Source organism: Mustela lutreola, chromosome 7 (assembly GCF_030435805.1).
Source record: "Mustela lutreola isolate mMusLut2 chromosome 7, mMusLut2.pri, whole genome shotgun sequence".
Taxonomy (NCBI): domain Eukaryota; kingdom Metazoa; phylum Chordata; class Mammalia; order Carnivora; family Mustelidae; genus Mustela; species Mustela lutreola.
The window spans coordinates 135,299,021-135,314,294 of record NC_081296.1 but is presented as its reverse complement, the minus strand read 5'-3'; the positions used below and the strand labels follow the sequence as shown (position 1 = coordinate 135,314,294).

At 47.2% G+C, this 15,274-nt stretch overlaps 1 protein-coding gene across 36 annotated transcripts in view; it reads left to right on the top strand.

The window, feature by feature from the left end:
• Nucleotides 1–8,172: 8,172 nt before the first annotated feature.
• NRXN3 (neurexin 3) overlaps nucleotides 8,173–15,274 on the top strand; it is a 1,566,681-nt gene continuing 1,559,579 nt past the window's right edge. For 34 of the 36 annotated variants that reach the window (XR_009355806.1, XR_009355805.1, XR_009355804.1 and 31 more), the window contains exon 1: nucleotides 8,173–8,466. The gene's annotated coding sequence lies outside the window, so the exon portion shown is untranslated. Of the gene's footprint in view, nucleotides 8,467–10,218; nucleotides 10,282–10,529; nucleotides 10,598–15,274 lie in introns of those variants that run through there. The other 2 variants (XM_059182643.1, XM_059182642.1) reach the window with 2 other exon arrangements.

Sequence of the window (15,274 nt, the reverse complement as noted above, 5' to 3'; positions counted from 1 at the left end):
ACTGTAGAGGACAGAGTAGAGTTATTAGTCTATTATCACTAGAGTTGTGTACGAGGGACAATTGTGAGAAACAGTGATTAATTCCCTCTGCACAATGGTGGTGAAGACAGAATTTAAGCAATTGTTTTATCTCAAGATGTTGCAAGAAGGAGGATTTTAGCTTAACGTAATGTTTGTAAATATTGGAGTCATCCAATGAGGAGTTGGGCTGCTCTGTAAGGTAGTGACCTTCCCGTTGCAGGAAGTAATCAAGCACAGATTGAGTAATGGCATTTTTGACCTTTAAGAAACATTATGAAATATTATGCTTTCCTGAAGACTGGTTGAGCATGTCATTAAGTGGTAAATGGTGGTGAATCCCAACAGGTATTTCTCAGAACATGATCTTTTTCATGTCACTAGATCTTCTGTGGGGGAACAGAGGGTTTTGTGGTAAAATAATTTTGGTAAACACTGGATTAAAAAAGTTTAAGCAAGTTTGTTTTCTATAGGACTTCTCACAGACTTAAACATATTAATGTGCTTTAGGAATTTTCTAAATATATTTAACTGTAGAGCTCCTTTTCACAGAGTTATTTGGCAGGAATAATGACCAACTGAGCATATTTGGCAAAACATTGCTTTAAGTGATTGTTTTATGATCCAAGTCCTTTGCCCCCTGGAAAGAAGGCATCACAGGTTTGATGACGAAGCCTTGTTTGGGCCTTCAAGCCCTAGGGGAGGGCATGAGACTCTGGATGGTACTGTTAGACTTGATCCTGCTGGTGACCTTAGATGAATCCTTCCTCGTGTCCATTTCCTCATACGTCAAATGGGGAGAAATATTTTGTGTCTAGTCCTTTTAGGGTTGAGGTGTCATGGTAGAGTCTAGAATAGTACCTACACACCTAAGATTTTGACTCACCTGGGCGTCATGTTAAGGTGCAGCTTCTGATTCAGCAGGTTTACTGGGGGTGAGGGTAGAGGCCAGAAATCTGCACTGCAAACTGCTTGGAGGTAATCCTGGTGCCCTGAGCACTGAGAGCAGTGAGGATCCAGGAAGCCTCGCTGCCTGCTGGGGCCTTATCAGGAGCATCTCTCTGGGTACAGAGCAGCAACAAGCTTCCTGGTGTCACTACTTTCCCCGGAGATCTGGTGTGTGTTTTCAAAAGGTATTATTCATGTGGGAAAATAAATCCGGCATCTCTCCTGTGTCCCAGTGATGAGGTTTGCTGTGGCCCCTCCCGAGGGAATCCCTCTTCCCCTTCTGCTTCCCCACCCCCACTGCCTATGGCTCTCCAGTCAGTTAAGCTATTTTTTGAGTTTGAGTTAAAACCATTTCAGACATATTTTTAACTGCGTCCTGTTCGAAAAGCTGTTAGCATTTGGCAATCATTCCATCTTCAGCTTGAATCCTAGGGAGGGTGTTTCTTTCTTCTCTCCTCCCCACCCCACCCCCTCCCCCAACAACCGGGCAAAAGTATATCATTTAAAAATAGTCCTAGTGCGTGGGTCCGAGAGAATGGTTGCTGGGGATGGGGATGGAGATGAGGCGTGCTTTGGACGCCGCGGCTTCGTCCCTGCTGATGCTGCCTTTCCTGCCTGCACCAGCAGCTGAGCTAGCTTTGCAGTGTAAAGGGGTAGGTGTGAGGGCTGCCCAGCAGAGGGAGAGAGAGGGGCGACGGGGCAGTGGGGAGGCCCAGGGAACTGGATCTGGTTGAACCTGCACAAGCTTGAGGTTGCCAGGAACGAGGGCAGGCTTAACATTTCTGTCCCTGATCCTGACGCAGTCCAGAGCCCGCCCATTACCGCTGCCATTATTATCATCACGGGCCTCCTGGGAGTAATGCTGATGGGGAGTTTTATTTCTCTTATTTAACAAACACTTACATAGCCTTTCTCCTGTGACCCCCATTATTTGGGTACTTTTAAAACTATCACCTCGTTTAATTGTTGTAACACCCCTGTGAGGGAGGTCCTATCACAATCTCCATTGTACAGAAGGGGTAACAGACAGCGGGGCGGGGCGGGGCGGGGGGGGGGGGTTTGGGGGGGTTGGGGGGGGAGAGTGGTCAGGCGACTTGCCCAAGGTCCCAAAGCTTGCATGGGGGAGAGCAGGACACCAGCCCATGCAGGCTAGAGCCAGGGTTCATGCCCTTTGCCACCACACTATGCTGCTTCTCCCTCAGGTGCAGTACTGTCCTCTCAGCCCTCCATCTGAAAGTGGCTGTGCCAACCCTGTCTGCTCTTACCTCTCTGGGGGAGCAATGAAGTGGAACACAGATGAGAACTTCCATCAGAAGTGCAGAAAATGATGATTTGGGGGGAAAGCAGTTATCACGTGTTAATAAGTAACTCTCTTGTCACTTAAACATTCAAACTTATTAATTCACCAGATATACCTGGACCATGTTAAAATTTGATCCCCAAGCAGGAAATTCTAGAATTGCTCTGAAAATGACCAGAGTGGGAGGAAATAATTTCCTTCTCAGTCTTTCTCTTGTAAAGTGTTTGGAGAGATCTTCGGTCATCACTCGGCTCGCGGAGTGGTTTGTGCCTGGGTGCTCAGGGACAAGGACACAGCCGCGGGGACGCCATTCCACGTCCTAGCCTGGGTCTCCCTGAGGCTGGAGTCAGGAGTCCTGTCCCGAGGGCTGTTTTTCCTCTCAGCTGGCGAAAGCCTGCCTGAATTCATGGAGATGGCAGAGAGGTTTCTACTGGCTGGGGAGTACATTTTCTTTCCAGAAGATAGGCAGAAAAGGAACATGAGGGTAGAGAGCTCCCCATTGGATCTGAGAGTTGGAGACATTTGGCCATTCCAGGAGCTGGCCTTTCCTGCAGCCTCATGAACCACTCCATGGGCGCTAATCCACCCAGGCTCCCCCGGTGGGCTTATGCTATCACATGCCTGCAAATCTCGCATTCACTTGCTCTCCTTCCATCCTGTGTCAGAGCACAAGTGGCCTGGATTAGGTGCACAGCTTTCAGAATTTGGGGTGTTCTGCTGTTGGCTCCCCAGGACTCACTGCCAGCCCTGTGTCCTCTAACTGGGCTGCAGGGACAAATCTTTCTTCAAAAATCCTCTTCTTGAAGATGCCAGGTCCCTCTGTGGTACTGTCTGCACTGCATGGTGCATGTCTAATAATACTAATTAATAAGCAGTCACTTATTAATAACACTGGAAACATTGTCACGTAGGTGACAGAAAGTCAAATAAATTCTAGTAGGCCAGCAATGCAGCACAGCTCTTGGGAGGAGAGGGAAAAGAAGAGCACAAGGGATATTAGTAGGGACAGTTGGGCAAACTGCTTTGAGCCAATAGCATTTGAACTTGAATTTGAAATCTGCTCAGGAGCAAGATATGTGAGGACCTGAGAACTTATCTTGACTGAAGTGCTGGCCAGGGATTAGCAGAACTATTTAATGTCCAATTTCTAGTGATTTGGTCTTGGCTTGAGAAACTTTTGATATTTCCAGGATTGCGTGGGGGTAGAGCAGTGAAAACTCAGAAAGAAAGGAAAGTATGTGTACCCATTTAATGGATGAAGAAACTAAGACTGTTGACCATTATCATTATTCCCAAGATTATTGAAAGAATCTGTAAGTAAAAGAAAAAAGCTATATAATGAAGTTTTAATACTCCCAGCCAAAGCAAATCCCTGAAATTCATAAAAAAGAATCATTAGGGCACCAGGAATGTATGTGTTAGGTCTATCTATAACCCTGATTTTATGGATATATATATATATATATATATATATATATATATATGTAAAATAAATATACAATTTTGCATAGGGGTTCCTGGGTGGCTCAGTCGGTTGGCATCTGACTCTTGATTTCAGCTCAAGTCATGATCTCACCAGCGTTATGAGACTGGGCCCTGTGTTGGGCTCCATGTTGAGCGTGGAGTCTACTTAGAATTCTTTCTCCCTCTACCCACACCACCCCCCAGATATGCAATTGCATATATTTCAATAAATAATATAAAGCCAACTTACTGTGGAAGATTAAATGAGATAATGCATTAACACATGCCAAGTGCCTGCTTTCATGTCTGGCAGGTAGTAATAATACTAAGGATCAGGAATGATAGTTGGTTTGCCCTGGTAGAGTCAAACCAGTTGCTTCCGACCAGTGTCCAGGCTGATTGGTTGTTGCTTGTAGTATTTCAGATATTAAATATTTAAAATTCCACTCTGGTAGTGATAACTGGTACTCTTTGTTGTGGACTTTCCATGTGCCATTTACTATTATAGATGGGCTTTTGATATAATTATCATGGGAAATGGTTGAGTATGGTATGATTCCCATTTTACAGATGAGAAAACTGAGGCTTGGAATGTTAGTAACTTGGCCAAGGTCTCCTAGCCAGCAAATGACAGACCTGGGATTTGAATGCAGATGTCCTCTCGGTGGAGCATTGGGATCTTAACCTCAAGGCTACCAAGTAGCGGGCCATCAGGGTAATTTGTGGTAGCAGTGGTTTTATTACGGTTATTATCATCATTACATTAACCTGATTTTTTTCGAGGATGCCACAGACAACACGTTCTTTTGATTGGCAATGAAATTTTTCCTTGCACCATCCTGTAAGTGCCAGTCCGGAACATTTGAGAAAAGCTGAAACAGTCCCTGTCTCATTTTGTTCTCCCTCTGAACTGAGTAAAGGCAGAAGCCACAGAGGCCAGGGAAAGGAATATAGGCTTCCTTCCCACCAGGGGACCTTCTAACCTAATGGCTTCTGATTGTGAATTTATGATTTGTGGTGAGAGGTGTGAGCAGAGAAAGACCATCTCAGAGGCCTTCAGTTGTTCCTACTGAGTCCTCCCCCCCTCCCTTTCTTTCTTTCTTTCTTTCTTTCTTTCTTTCTTTCTTTCTTTCTTTCTTTCTTTTTAAGGATTTTTATTTATTTATTTGACAGAGATCACAAGTAGGCAGAGAGGCAGGCAGAGAGAGAGGAGGAAGCAGGTTCCCCTCTGAGCAGAGAGCCCGATGTGGGGCTCGATCCTAGGACACTGGGATCATGACCTGAGTCGAAGGCAGAGGCTTTAACCCACTGAGCCACCGAGGCACCCCCTGAGTCCTCCCATTCAAAATAATCAGTACCATTGCTGACATGGCACCGTCATTTAGGCAAACACTTGATATTGTTTTATGCTTATGGTTGTATTACATGTCTGCAAGGCTTATTGTCTTTGATGTTGTCTTTCTCTGCTCTTTTGTACATATCCGTCCTCATAAATCTGGAGCTAACGGGGGGATGCTGGATCACTGAAAATGAGCCAAGTGTAGGCAGCTAAAATGCTGTGGAGGAATGAACAAAATGAGCCTAGAGATTTCATGATAAAAGGCAGACTAAAAGAGTACACCAGAGTAATTGAAAGGTAAATAACACTTAAACCCAAGAAACTACTAAATGAAATGAAATGATACTAACAAATATATTCAAAGTACACAAGGTTAGAAAGCAAAGGGCTAAAAGCAAGTAAATGAGAGTAACTACAGTGATATTCAAAGTTAACATATTAAAAGTGAAATGATGAAATAAGAGAATGCTAACTATAGGGGGCAGTCCAAAGTTAATAATCCCATGCAGGGGCAAAGGCAGACCTTTGGGTCGAAATAGCAGATACTTGTTTGGCTCTTCTGTGGGGTGGGTGTTCTGGGAGTTATTTTATCATTAATTCTCACAGCAGTTCTATGAAGCTAAGTACAGGTGTTCTGTCAGTTTTGTAGGGGAAGATGATAAGACTGGGAGAGGGAAAAGAAAACTATTTAAGTTCCTATGGAACGTAGGTGGCTAAGTTGGGATTGGAATCCAGGTACGTGTCCTAACCTCTCGTTGTCCTGTAGATGTGCAGTAGACTTCTCTAGAGGATGACTTTCTGAGGCTGGTGTTTGTGGAAGGAGTCTGATGGGACATCTCAGGGCCATGAGCCATCAGGCTATTCCTTTGGGCTTGTGCCCTCACTTCCCCGTGGGTCCCTTAAGTCTCTTCCTGCTGCTTCCCAAAATGAGGGTGCAGTGAGTTGTTCCCAACATCCTCCTGGATCATGGTAGTTTCTTTTTTTTTTAATATTTTATTTATTTATTTGACAGAGAGAGATGACAAGTAGGCAGAGAGAGAGATCACAAGTAGGCAGGCAGAGAGAGAGAGGAGGAAGCAAGGCTCCCCGCCGAGCAGAGAGCCTGATGCGGGACTCAATCCCAGGACCCCGAGATCATGACCCGAGCCAAAGGCAGCAGCTCAACCCACCGAGCCACCCAGGCGCTCTTTGGTAGTTTCTTTAAATGCTTCTTCCCCCTGGAGCTCCAGACAGCTTGCCCCACCCCATGCACTGGGTTCTTTGAATTTCCCTTCTGCATTCTGAGAACAAATAATGTACATGGACTTCAAGAAAGGCCGGGTAAAGAAGATACCCATCAGCTGGCAAGGGCTGTTCAGGTCTGGCATAAACTGGCAGAAGGTGATGTGTTATGCATGACATTAATCCACCAAAGTATGTGTTTATATTCCTATTGGGTGCCGAGTACCATAGTGGTGTTTGAAGATGGGGGACCCAAAGAAACATAAAAAAATAAGACGATGATCTAAAAGGTAAAACAGACTGGAAAGGCGGCGAGGAATGTTGGTTTGCACGTGTGTGTTCAAGTCCAGCCCACATGCCAATTTAGCCCACTACGCTTACCTTAATATCCCCCATTTTCAAATCAGAATTCATCACTTACTTCTTGACAGTCCCGTACAGCTTCCCTTACGTTGCTTTACAATTGTTGCTCCTTTGCTTTATAGGAACATACTTTGTCTTCCACCAATACAGCGTGGGCTCCTTGGGGGTCAGGAACTTGTCTTACTCATCTTGTTTCCGGTTAGCACAATGCTTGGGGCACGTGGTATCCAAGTTTCCTGGGTTGGGTCAGTGCTGCGATGGCTAGAAGAATATCCAGGAACGAGCAGAAACTTAAGAACTACCCTCCATAGAAGGGAGGTGAGGGAGCACTGTGGCTGAGCAGGCAGGCTCTGGAGTCAGAGTTCAAGTTTATTCTGGTTATTTCTGGCTGTGTAGCCTTGGATAGCCTCCCTAAAGCTTTGCTTTCCTCAACTGTAAGACAGACCACGGTCAAAGAGCACCCGTGTCCGTGGACCGAAGGAGCTGACCCCTGTGAGTACATGGGTACGTGCTCAACAGTTGTTCAGGGATATTCCTGCCATTGGCACTGGCCAGAGGAAGGATGTGCCATGGAGCCCTTAGGAAGGGGAGGTTGGAGAAGAAAGGGGGTGGGGCTTATTTCCCTGGTGAGGCACCAGGGCCTGATGCTGAACAAAACCTTGTGTTTGGTGCCACCGACTGTCATCTCTTGTTTAGGCTCGAATGGGGAAATGTTTCCACAGACATGGACCGGTTCAGGAAAATGGGCAATGAATTTGCAAGGGTTTAGGGGTGCAATGGAAATACGTAGGCCCTGAGCTCAGGGTGCGAGCCACAGAATGGAGCCACGCCCCGACCCAGCACAGCACTAGAACCCTGCCTCTGTCTCTCTTAGCTCGAAGCCCCTGTGGATAGGGTTGGCGATGCCTCCACCTGCCTTTGTAGCTAACTGTCCTTGGATGGGAAGCCCAGTTTGTCAACGTTCATTTTCCTGTCCCCAGCCCTTGTCCTATGCACTGGGCCTCATCCTAAGCAAGTGTTTAAAATGCTGGTTGAAGGAATGACTTTGTGCCCTAGTTACAGCCCTAGCCTCTACCAGATGCTCAAGGATTGCCCTGATTTCACAAGAAGTGGCTACTTAGAGAAACTGAGGCACACTTCTAGGTCAGGCTCCTCTCCACTTCCTGGCTGCCGTGAGACACATGGATCTTCAGCATGTGGCTTAGTCTGCTGAAGCTATAAAATGAGAATCTTGTCTTTATTTCAGTGCCCGCTCCGGTTCTGGTAAAGAACCTTCCTCAGGCTGGGGTCGGAAGAGGACTGAGCTCCCGACACTGCCTCTTAGTCACAGGGGGCTGCACCAGTTTTCCTCCCTGACGATATCTTCACAGCTGTTTGCAAAACAGTCAGGGAAGAGGTGAAGCCCTGAGCCAGGCAGCCTGGCTGTCTCTTTAAATGCCGGGGTCTGTGTGGGAGAGGGAGGGGCCGGCTCTGGAGTGCGTGAAATTCCTGGGCTCCCCGGCAGTCTCAGGCTCCGAGCTCAGCCCTACACATCGCCTCTTGCATGCAACTCCCCGAGAGGGAGAGGCGAGCGTGTCCTCCCGTCTCTCGGAGCCGCCAGCCTCTCTCCAGCCACCGCGGACCTGCTTTTCACACCTCCGACACCCCCCCTCCCTTCTTCCCCGCCACTCCCTCCCAGAGAGAGAGAAAAGGAAAAGGAGAGAGAAAGATTCTGGAATTTGAACCTTCCCAAAGAGGAAACATACCCAGCAAAGTCAGTTGACTAAACATCAAACAAACAAACAGATCCCAAGTCTTCTGTTCAACTGGAAAGGTAAGGTTTTGGGGGAAAGGCAGGCAGGCAGGGTGTGAAACAACTCAAGGTTCTTGTTCATTCTGGGAAGAGGTTGCTCCTGAGAGGGTAGAAGTTTTCAGTTGGGAGCGACCAACCTAGATTTTTTTTTGGATGCTGGATCCGAGAGCCTCGGCTGACCATGGGAATGGCTTTTCAACTGCCTTTCTTTTCCTTCAGTTGCTCCTGGAAGTTGAGTCTCCACGTTCCAGATGTTGGAAAAGTCAGAGGATGTAATTTTTTTTTTTTTTTGTTTTTTAAGTCTTTCTCCTATTTGTTTGGATTATTAGTCTGAAATGATGTATGCCCATCACTTCATTTGGGCAGATAGTTTTTTGACATTTTGTAGCTACTTTCCCTCTAATTATATATATATATATATATATATATATATATATATATATAATTATATATATATATATATATTTTTTTTTTTTTTTCCTGGGGAAAGGACTGGTTCAAATGAGAAGGAAAAGAGACACTTTGAGGATCATAAGACAAAATTGAATTGAAACAGGGATTTCCCTAGCTGTTGAGGAATTGAGGTGTGTGTGTGTGTGTGTGTGTGAGTTTTTTTTTTTTTTTTTTTTTATTAGAAGGGGTGCGAGGAGGTGGTTCTTGAGTCTGAAGATTCAGGTTGGACTCCTGCTATCTTGTTGTGAAGGTGGGCATAATCAGAGAAGGTGAAAAGGGAGTGTTTGTGTGTGTGTGTGTGTGTGCGTGCGCGCGCGCGCGTGTGTGCGCTCCTCTTTGGATCTGTTACAAGGAAATCTTCCTTCTCTGCCTTCCATTTGTTTATATTAATGATTTAGTAGCAGGCTTGCCTGAAAACTTCCACTCTGTGTAAGCACTGTGGGTTTTACAAGCTCTCAGTGACCTTAAAGGCTGGTTCGATGTATTTTTTTTTCTTCAAGGCATTGTGTTATACCCAGAGTTTTGGCTCTTTCCCTCTCTCTTTTTTAACCATGAAACTTAACTGCTTTAGAAACATCATCCTGATGACAAGGGAAAAATAATCTGTCCTCCCCCCCCACCCCCATCCCTTCCTAGGCCAGTGATGTAATACCAACCTATGGGCTCGGCTGCTTTGCAGGTGACTTACCCTGTGATTACTTGTTAAAAAAAATAATAATAAATTTCTTCCATTAAATGCCTTCTCTTTTGGTCTGGATGTAGAAATAGCACCATGCAGTGAGGAAATTATATTTTTGCTAACTCTTATTGGGCTCCAAATAAGATAGATCATTTCCCCTGATTATTACTTAAAAAAATTTTTTTTTTTTTTAAATGCAAAGGTCAGAGATCATTGAACAACTAGGCTAGGATAGAGCAAGACACAGACCACCTAGGAGAAGCGGGAGGTTAGGAGCTGTCCTCTCCCCGCTTCCTCCGGTCATTCCCGCTTGGGGAGATAGTTTTCTTTTACCGGTCCAATCCTCCACAACATTCTTAATTCTTTCTCTGCCCTGGGTCCTGTGGTTGGCCCTGGGAGTAAGAGGGGCACTCCTTGTCACACCTGGAGGACAGTGTCGTTTCAGGGGTCAGATGACCGTTTGCCTTTGTGATGAAGGTTCCAATGGAAATTTGAACTCCCAGCGCACTGGGTGACTCTGTTCCCCGGGATAGTCTATCTGGGGGCACCTGGAGGTTAGGTCTGGCGAACCCGAAGAGCTAGCCCTTTATGAATTTGCTTTTGTGGGGCAGAGCCTCCTTCATCGTTCAAGGGCTTCTGCGTCGCCTTTCCAGTTAAAATGGTCCCGCTGGTTATGATGGGCAAGTTTACCTAAGGGCTACTGGGTACGTGGCGGAGGGAGAGAGGGGAGAGAGACATAGCAAGGCTGGTTTTTTTTTTTTTTTTTTTTTTTTTTAATCTTCTAGCTTAATCTGCCTATGTGATATTGGGGCAAACGATATTTCAGATGGGTGCTGGTTGTGCAGAGATATTCCTATTGTTTGATTTTTTTAAATTTTTTATTTATTTTTTATTTTTTTGGTTGGGGAGTCGAGAGCAAGGACTCTTGGCCCGTTTTCTGCAGCCTGGGGTTCATCCTGCGAGCCAGTCTTCCTTCTGGAAGAGGGGGAAAAGGCTGGACGCTGGAAGTTCGCTATTAAAGTGAGCAACAGGGCTGGGTTAATTTTTTTTTTTAAACAACCGGACTGTGCGAATGCCCTTTTCTGGAGCTTTCCGGCCCTTTCTAGTGAAATAATGATTTAAAAAATTGCTTCTTAAGATGAGGGGGCCAGAAATCAAAGGGATTCTAGATTTTGAGAGACAACGATCTCTTTGCTTCTCTGGTAGCTTCCTGTTATTAATTATTGGGGGTTTGATGGGGGTCTGGCCTCTTTTTTTTTGGTTAATTTCTTTTTAATGCTGCGTTTCTACTGAATATGTTGATGATTTGCTGCTTATATAAGGGAAAGAATGTATCGAGGTGAATTGATGCTTGGGGTTTTGAGATCGGCTACTGAGATTGGGTGGCGGTTGGTGTGTGTGTCGATGTGCATGGTAGGAAGGTCTTTTCTTTTGGGTGGTGGGGGACAAGGGGACGGTTGGGAAATGGTAGATGCGATGCTATAGCAAATGGGGACATAAGGGGAGACGGAGGTGAGGTCGGAAGTCACCGGTTTGCAGAATTTCTGTCCTGCATCCCCCTTTCTCTCGCTCCTTGGGAAAAAAAAAAAATCCATTATCTCTAAAAACACATTATTCTTCAATTGGCCTTTTAGAGAGAAAAGAGCGGGAGGGGAGGGGTTAATTTGGTAAGGGGGCTTGGTTGTAATTAGCCCACTGCTGCAAAACTGAGATAGAGAAATCCACCCGCACTAGCTTTGGGGGCACAGGGAGGCAGCGGGAGATGGGGGACGGGTTGTCAGTCTTAGAAGAGCGGTGGAGCAGTGGGCTTGGCGCTTGGGTATTGTGTGTGTTTGTGTCTCAGGTGCTCGTGCGGTGTTTTCCACCCCATCACCAATTCCCCCCGTCAATCCTCCCCCAGTTCCACCATGCTCTTGCCTTCTGTTGCCACACACTGCTCTCCCCGACCCTGTGGCCCCCTCCCCCTTTCCCCTAGCTCTTTCCATCTCCATGAGAAAATTCTGATTCTGATGGCTCTGCGGCTCTTTTTTCTTTTCTTTCTTTCTTTTCTTTCTTTTTTTTTTTTTTTTTTTGCAACACAACAGTGGTGCGATGGCCTTTCCTACATACCACACGGATGCAGCCTTCTGATAGGAGGGCTAAGTCGGCACATCTACACACGTACTTGCACACGCTCTTGCACACACACACTCTCGCACGGACACAGGCGACCAAGGACTTGATTTCGTTTGGTTTCATTCCCCTCCGTGGCTCTCCCCGCCCCTACCTCCACCATGGCTCCTTTCCACCCATCTTCATACGGGCAATGCAGTAACGCTATCCGCGTCTTCTCCCCACACCGCTGTCTCCTTTCTCCTCGCCATTATTCTTTCCCGAAAGCTGTGGTGTGTCGCAGTTCATGGGATTAGCATGTTGGAGAGTCTTTGGGGGAGGGGACTTCTTGAGAAGGGGATTGGAGTGGGGGTAGATGACATTAATGATTTTTTTTTTTTTTTTTTTTTTTTGCCAAATAAGCACCCAGTGATAATGATCCAATTTAACCATCCGTGTAATATGCATTTGCGGCACATTGGAGGAAGGTTACAGGGAAAGCAGAGTCTGGACTGGGTTACCTCTTGGGGGGAATTTGCTGCCTGGACAGTAGAGACAGACACCACCCCCACCCCCACACATATGTATGCTCTCTCACACACACCAGCACACACAGCTCTGCTCAGTGGGCTGTGTCAAGCCAGAGGGCACTGCAGAATGTCCCAGAGTTGTCATTGATCCTTGCGACGATGGACTGATGTCTTTGTCCTACCCGGCTCTCGCTCTGATGTCCAGTGTTGTCTGGTCTTGAAATTCTTGGTGGCCTTTGTGTTGCCTTTTGGGAGGGGGCTGGAGGGGTGTTTGTGTTCTGTCAAACACCGGTGTACCTCCAGTTGGACCACATGGGAGTGTCAACACCATGTGTGCGGGTCACGCAGGAGGCTGCTTGCCTGTTTGTGCCGCCGGAGTGTGATTGTTGGCTGTGGCCGTGCGCGGGGCTCTGGAGAGGTGCGGGGCTCTGGGGAGGTGCGGGGGTGCCGGGGATGGGAAGCTGAATTCCCCTTGGGGAGGGGAGGGCAAAAAGCGGGGGTGTTGAGACAGAGGGCAATGGAGTGTTCAGGGTAGCTAGGAAGAGGGTGGAGGGGGAGAAACCACTCGGGTCTCCAGCGGAAGCATTGCTGTGAGGTCCCCACGTCCCTAAGCCAGGCTGTGGGCGGGGGTGCTCGTGGATGACTGGTGGGCGGGTGCAGACTGAAGGGGGAGAGGTGGGCGAAATTGAGGGTTTCCCCTGCTACCTCCGGAGCCCCAGGCAGAGCTGGGAGCAGGGCCCTGCCCTCCTGGCCCTGGCCACCCTTGGGCAGCTGGGCCTTGGTGGAGGCTACAGCCCCTCCAGGAGCTGAGATCGCCCTGGGCCGGGAAAACAGCCGAGCCCTAGTGCTCCAGTGCTCAGGGCTCAGCTGCCTTAACTACTAGACGCCATTTTCCGTCTCCTTTGGCTAAAGGTGTGTCCCTCTTTATGCAGTTATAAATGAAATTGGCAAACATTTTGCCTGAAAGAAAAAAAAATCCTCAGAGCAAAATGCTGATTGTCCTCTGTTTCTGACGTCCCCCTCCCTTCCCAGGGCTGACCTTGAGGAGTTAGGGAGAAAGGGTTACGTCATTGCCAGAGAAAGGGGAGAAATAGGGAGTTGGATGCCTCAGGGGCAAATTTTTGTGCCAAACACCGAGAAGAGAATATTCTTGGGATTCCCGATTCCTTCTCCTTACATGACCCTGGTGTGTGGATGGGGGACTTGCAGAAGTAGAAGAGTCCCTTCCAAAGCTTGCCCCCTACAAATACACCTGCTTGGTAGGACAGTCCACCCACTGTGATCAGACCTGGTCTCCCCCAAACACGCACCTGCAGGGGGAAATGGCTGAGCCGGCTCTGATCCTTGAGGTCTAGCCCGGCTGACTCTGCCGTGGACTAAGTGAGGCCCTGCTGCTGGGCCAGCCACAGGTGGCAGAACTGGGCTCCTGCAGGGGCTCTGTGTGGGACCTGCTCCCAGCATCTTCCTGAAGGTTCCTGTGCAAATGATACCTGCTCAGAGAGGACTATCCGGACTGGATTTCTTAAGTAGCCCTCTGACCCCGCTGCTGGCCACTTTCCAGCCTGCTATCCTGCCTTTAATTCCAATCCCTACCTGATACTATATTATATATTGAAGTGTGAAGATGTTCTTGTCTTCTCCAGAATGCAGGCTCCCGGAGCTCGGGGACTTTGTTTTTGGTCATTGCAGTGTTCCCAGTGTCTAGGACACTTCCAGCCACATAGTTGGTGCTCAGCAAATATTTGTTGATTGAAGGAAAGAACCATGTGGGTTTGATGTTGGGGTTCTCTTTTCTTCTCTAACACCTTGGACTTGTCGTCTGGGGAAGTTGAACTTTGCCTCTGGCTGTCTTATCCCTCCCTGTAAGTCCCAGATGTACTGGAGGGGTTGGAAAGTGTGAAACTTTCTGACTGAGAAAGGTCTCCATGGCTGACTCAGAGGAACTCTGCCTCCTTCACAATCCCTGTAATATTAGTCATTATCATTACGGTGGTATTAGTAATAGTAGTGATATAGCTTCCATTTTTGAGGATTTTATTTTTTTTTACCAAGTTCTGCACCAAGTTTTTTTTTTTTTTTAAAGATTTTATTTATTTATTTGACAGACAGAGATCACAAGTGGGCAGAGAGCAGGCAGAGAGAGGAGGAAGCAGGCTCCCTGCTGAGCAGAGAGCCTGATGTGGGGCTCGATCCCAGGACCCTGGGATCGTGAACTGAGCTAAAGGCAGAGGCTTTAACCCACTGAGCCACCCTGGTGCCCCAAGATTTTTTTTTTTTTTTAGTAAACATTCATTGTCTCATTTAATTCTCCAAACAGCACACTGTAGTGTATTCTTATTATCTGCCTTGAACAGAAGAGGAGATTGAGGCTTAGACTTACCCAAAGTAAATTAGTAAACTTGCAAATCAAGCATCTGAACACAGATTTGTCCTTTTCTAGAGCCCAAGTTCATGATCCCGATGTTACACTGTTGGAGATAAAAGGTAGATGAGCCATCATCTCATTTAGTGCCCTCAAATGCAGATGAGAAAACTGAGGTGTAGAGAAATTAAGTGGCTTGTCCAAAGCCATAGGCAAGATCTGATCCAGAGACAAAACTGGAATCCAGGTTTCCTGGCTGCCTGGGTAGTGCCCTCTCCACACCCTCATGCTGCCTTGTGGGATGTGTGCCCTTTTCAAAGGGTATTGTTCTGGTGGCTGCCTGAGCACCCCTCTTATTTCTCCTCCTTCTGCCATCAGAGGAGTGGGTCTTGGTGAGGTGGGTGGGGTAGGTGTGCCTTAAAAGGGAGTAGATTTGACTTTTGCAGAGTAGACAGATACTGGAGAAAGACTGGTGGCCTTTACTCCAAGGTCACTGGAGTCACTGAGTGCTGGTCAAGGTCAACCTCTGAATGGGCTGGAGGAAGATACCGCAGTTGCATACTTGAGGTTTTCAAGCCCATGTAGCCCTGTCCATTAAGACTACTCTTAGAGGCAGCAGGGGCTCCATTCAGAAGTCCAAGCAGCTGGTCTCTGGATCCTGATGACCTGGGAACTTGTGTGCTTCACCTAGACTGGCTTAGCCTTTGTTTTTTA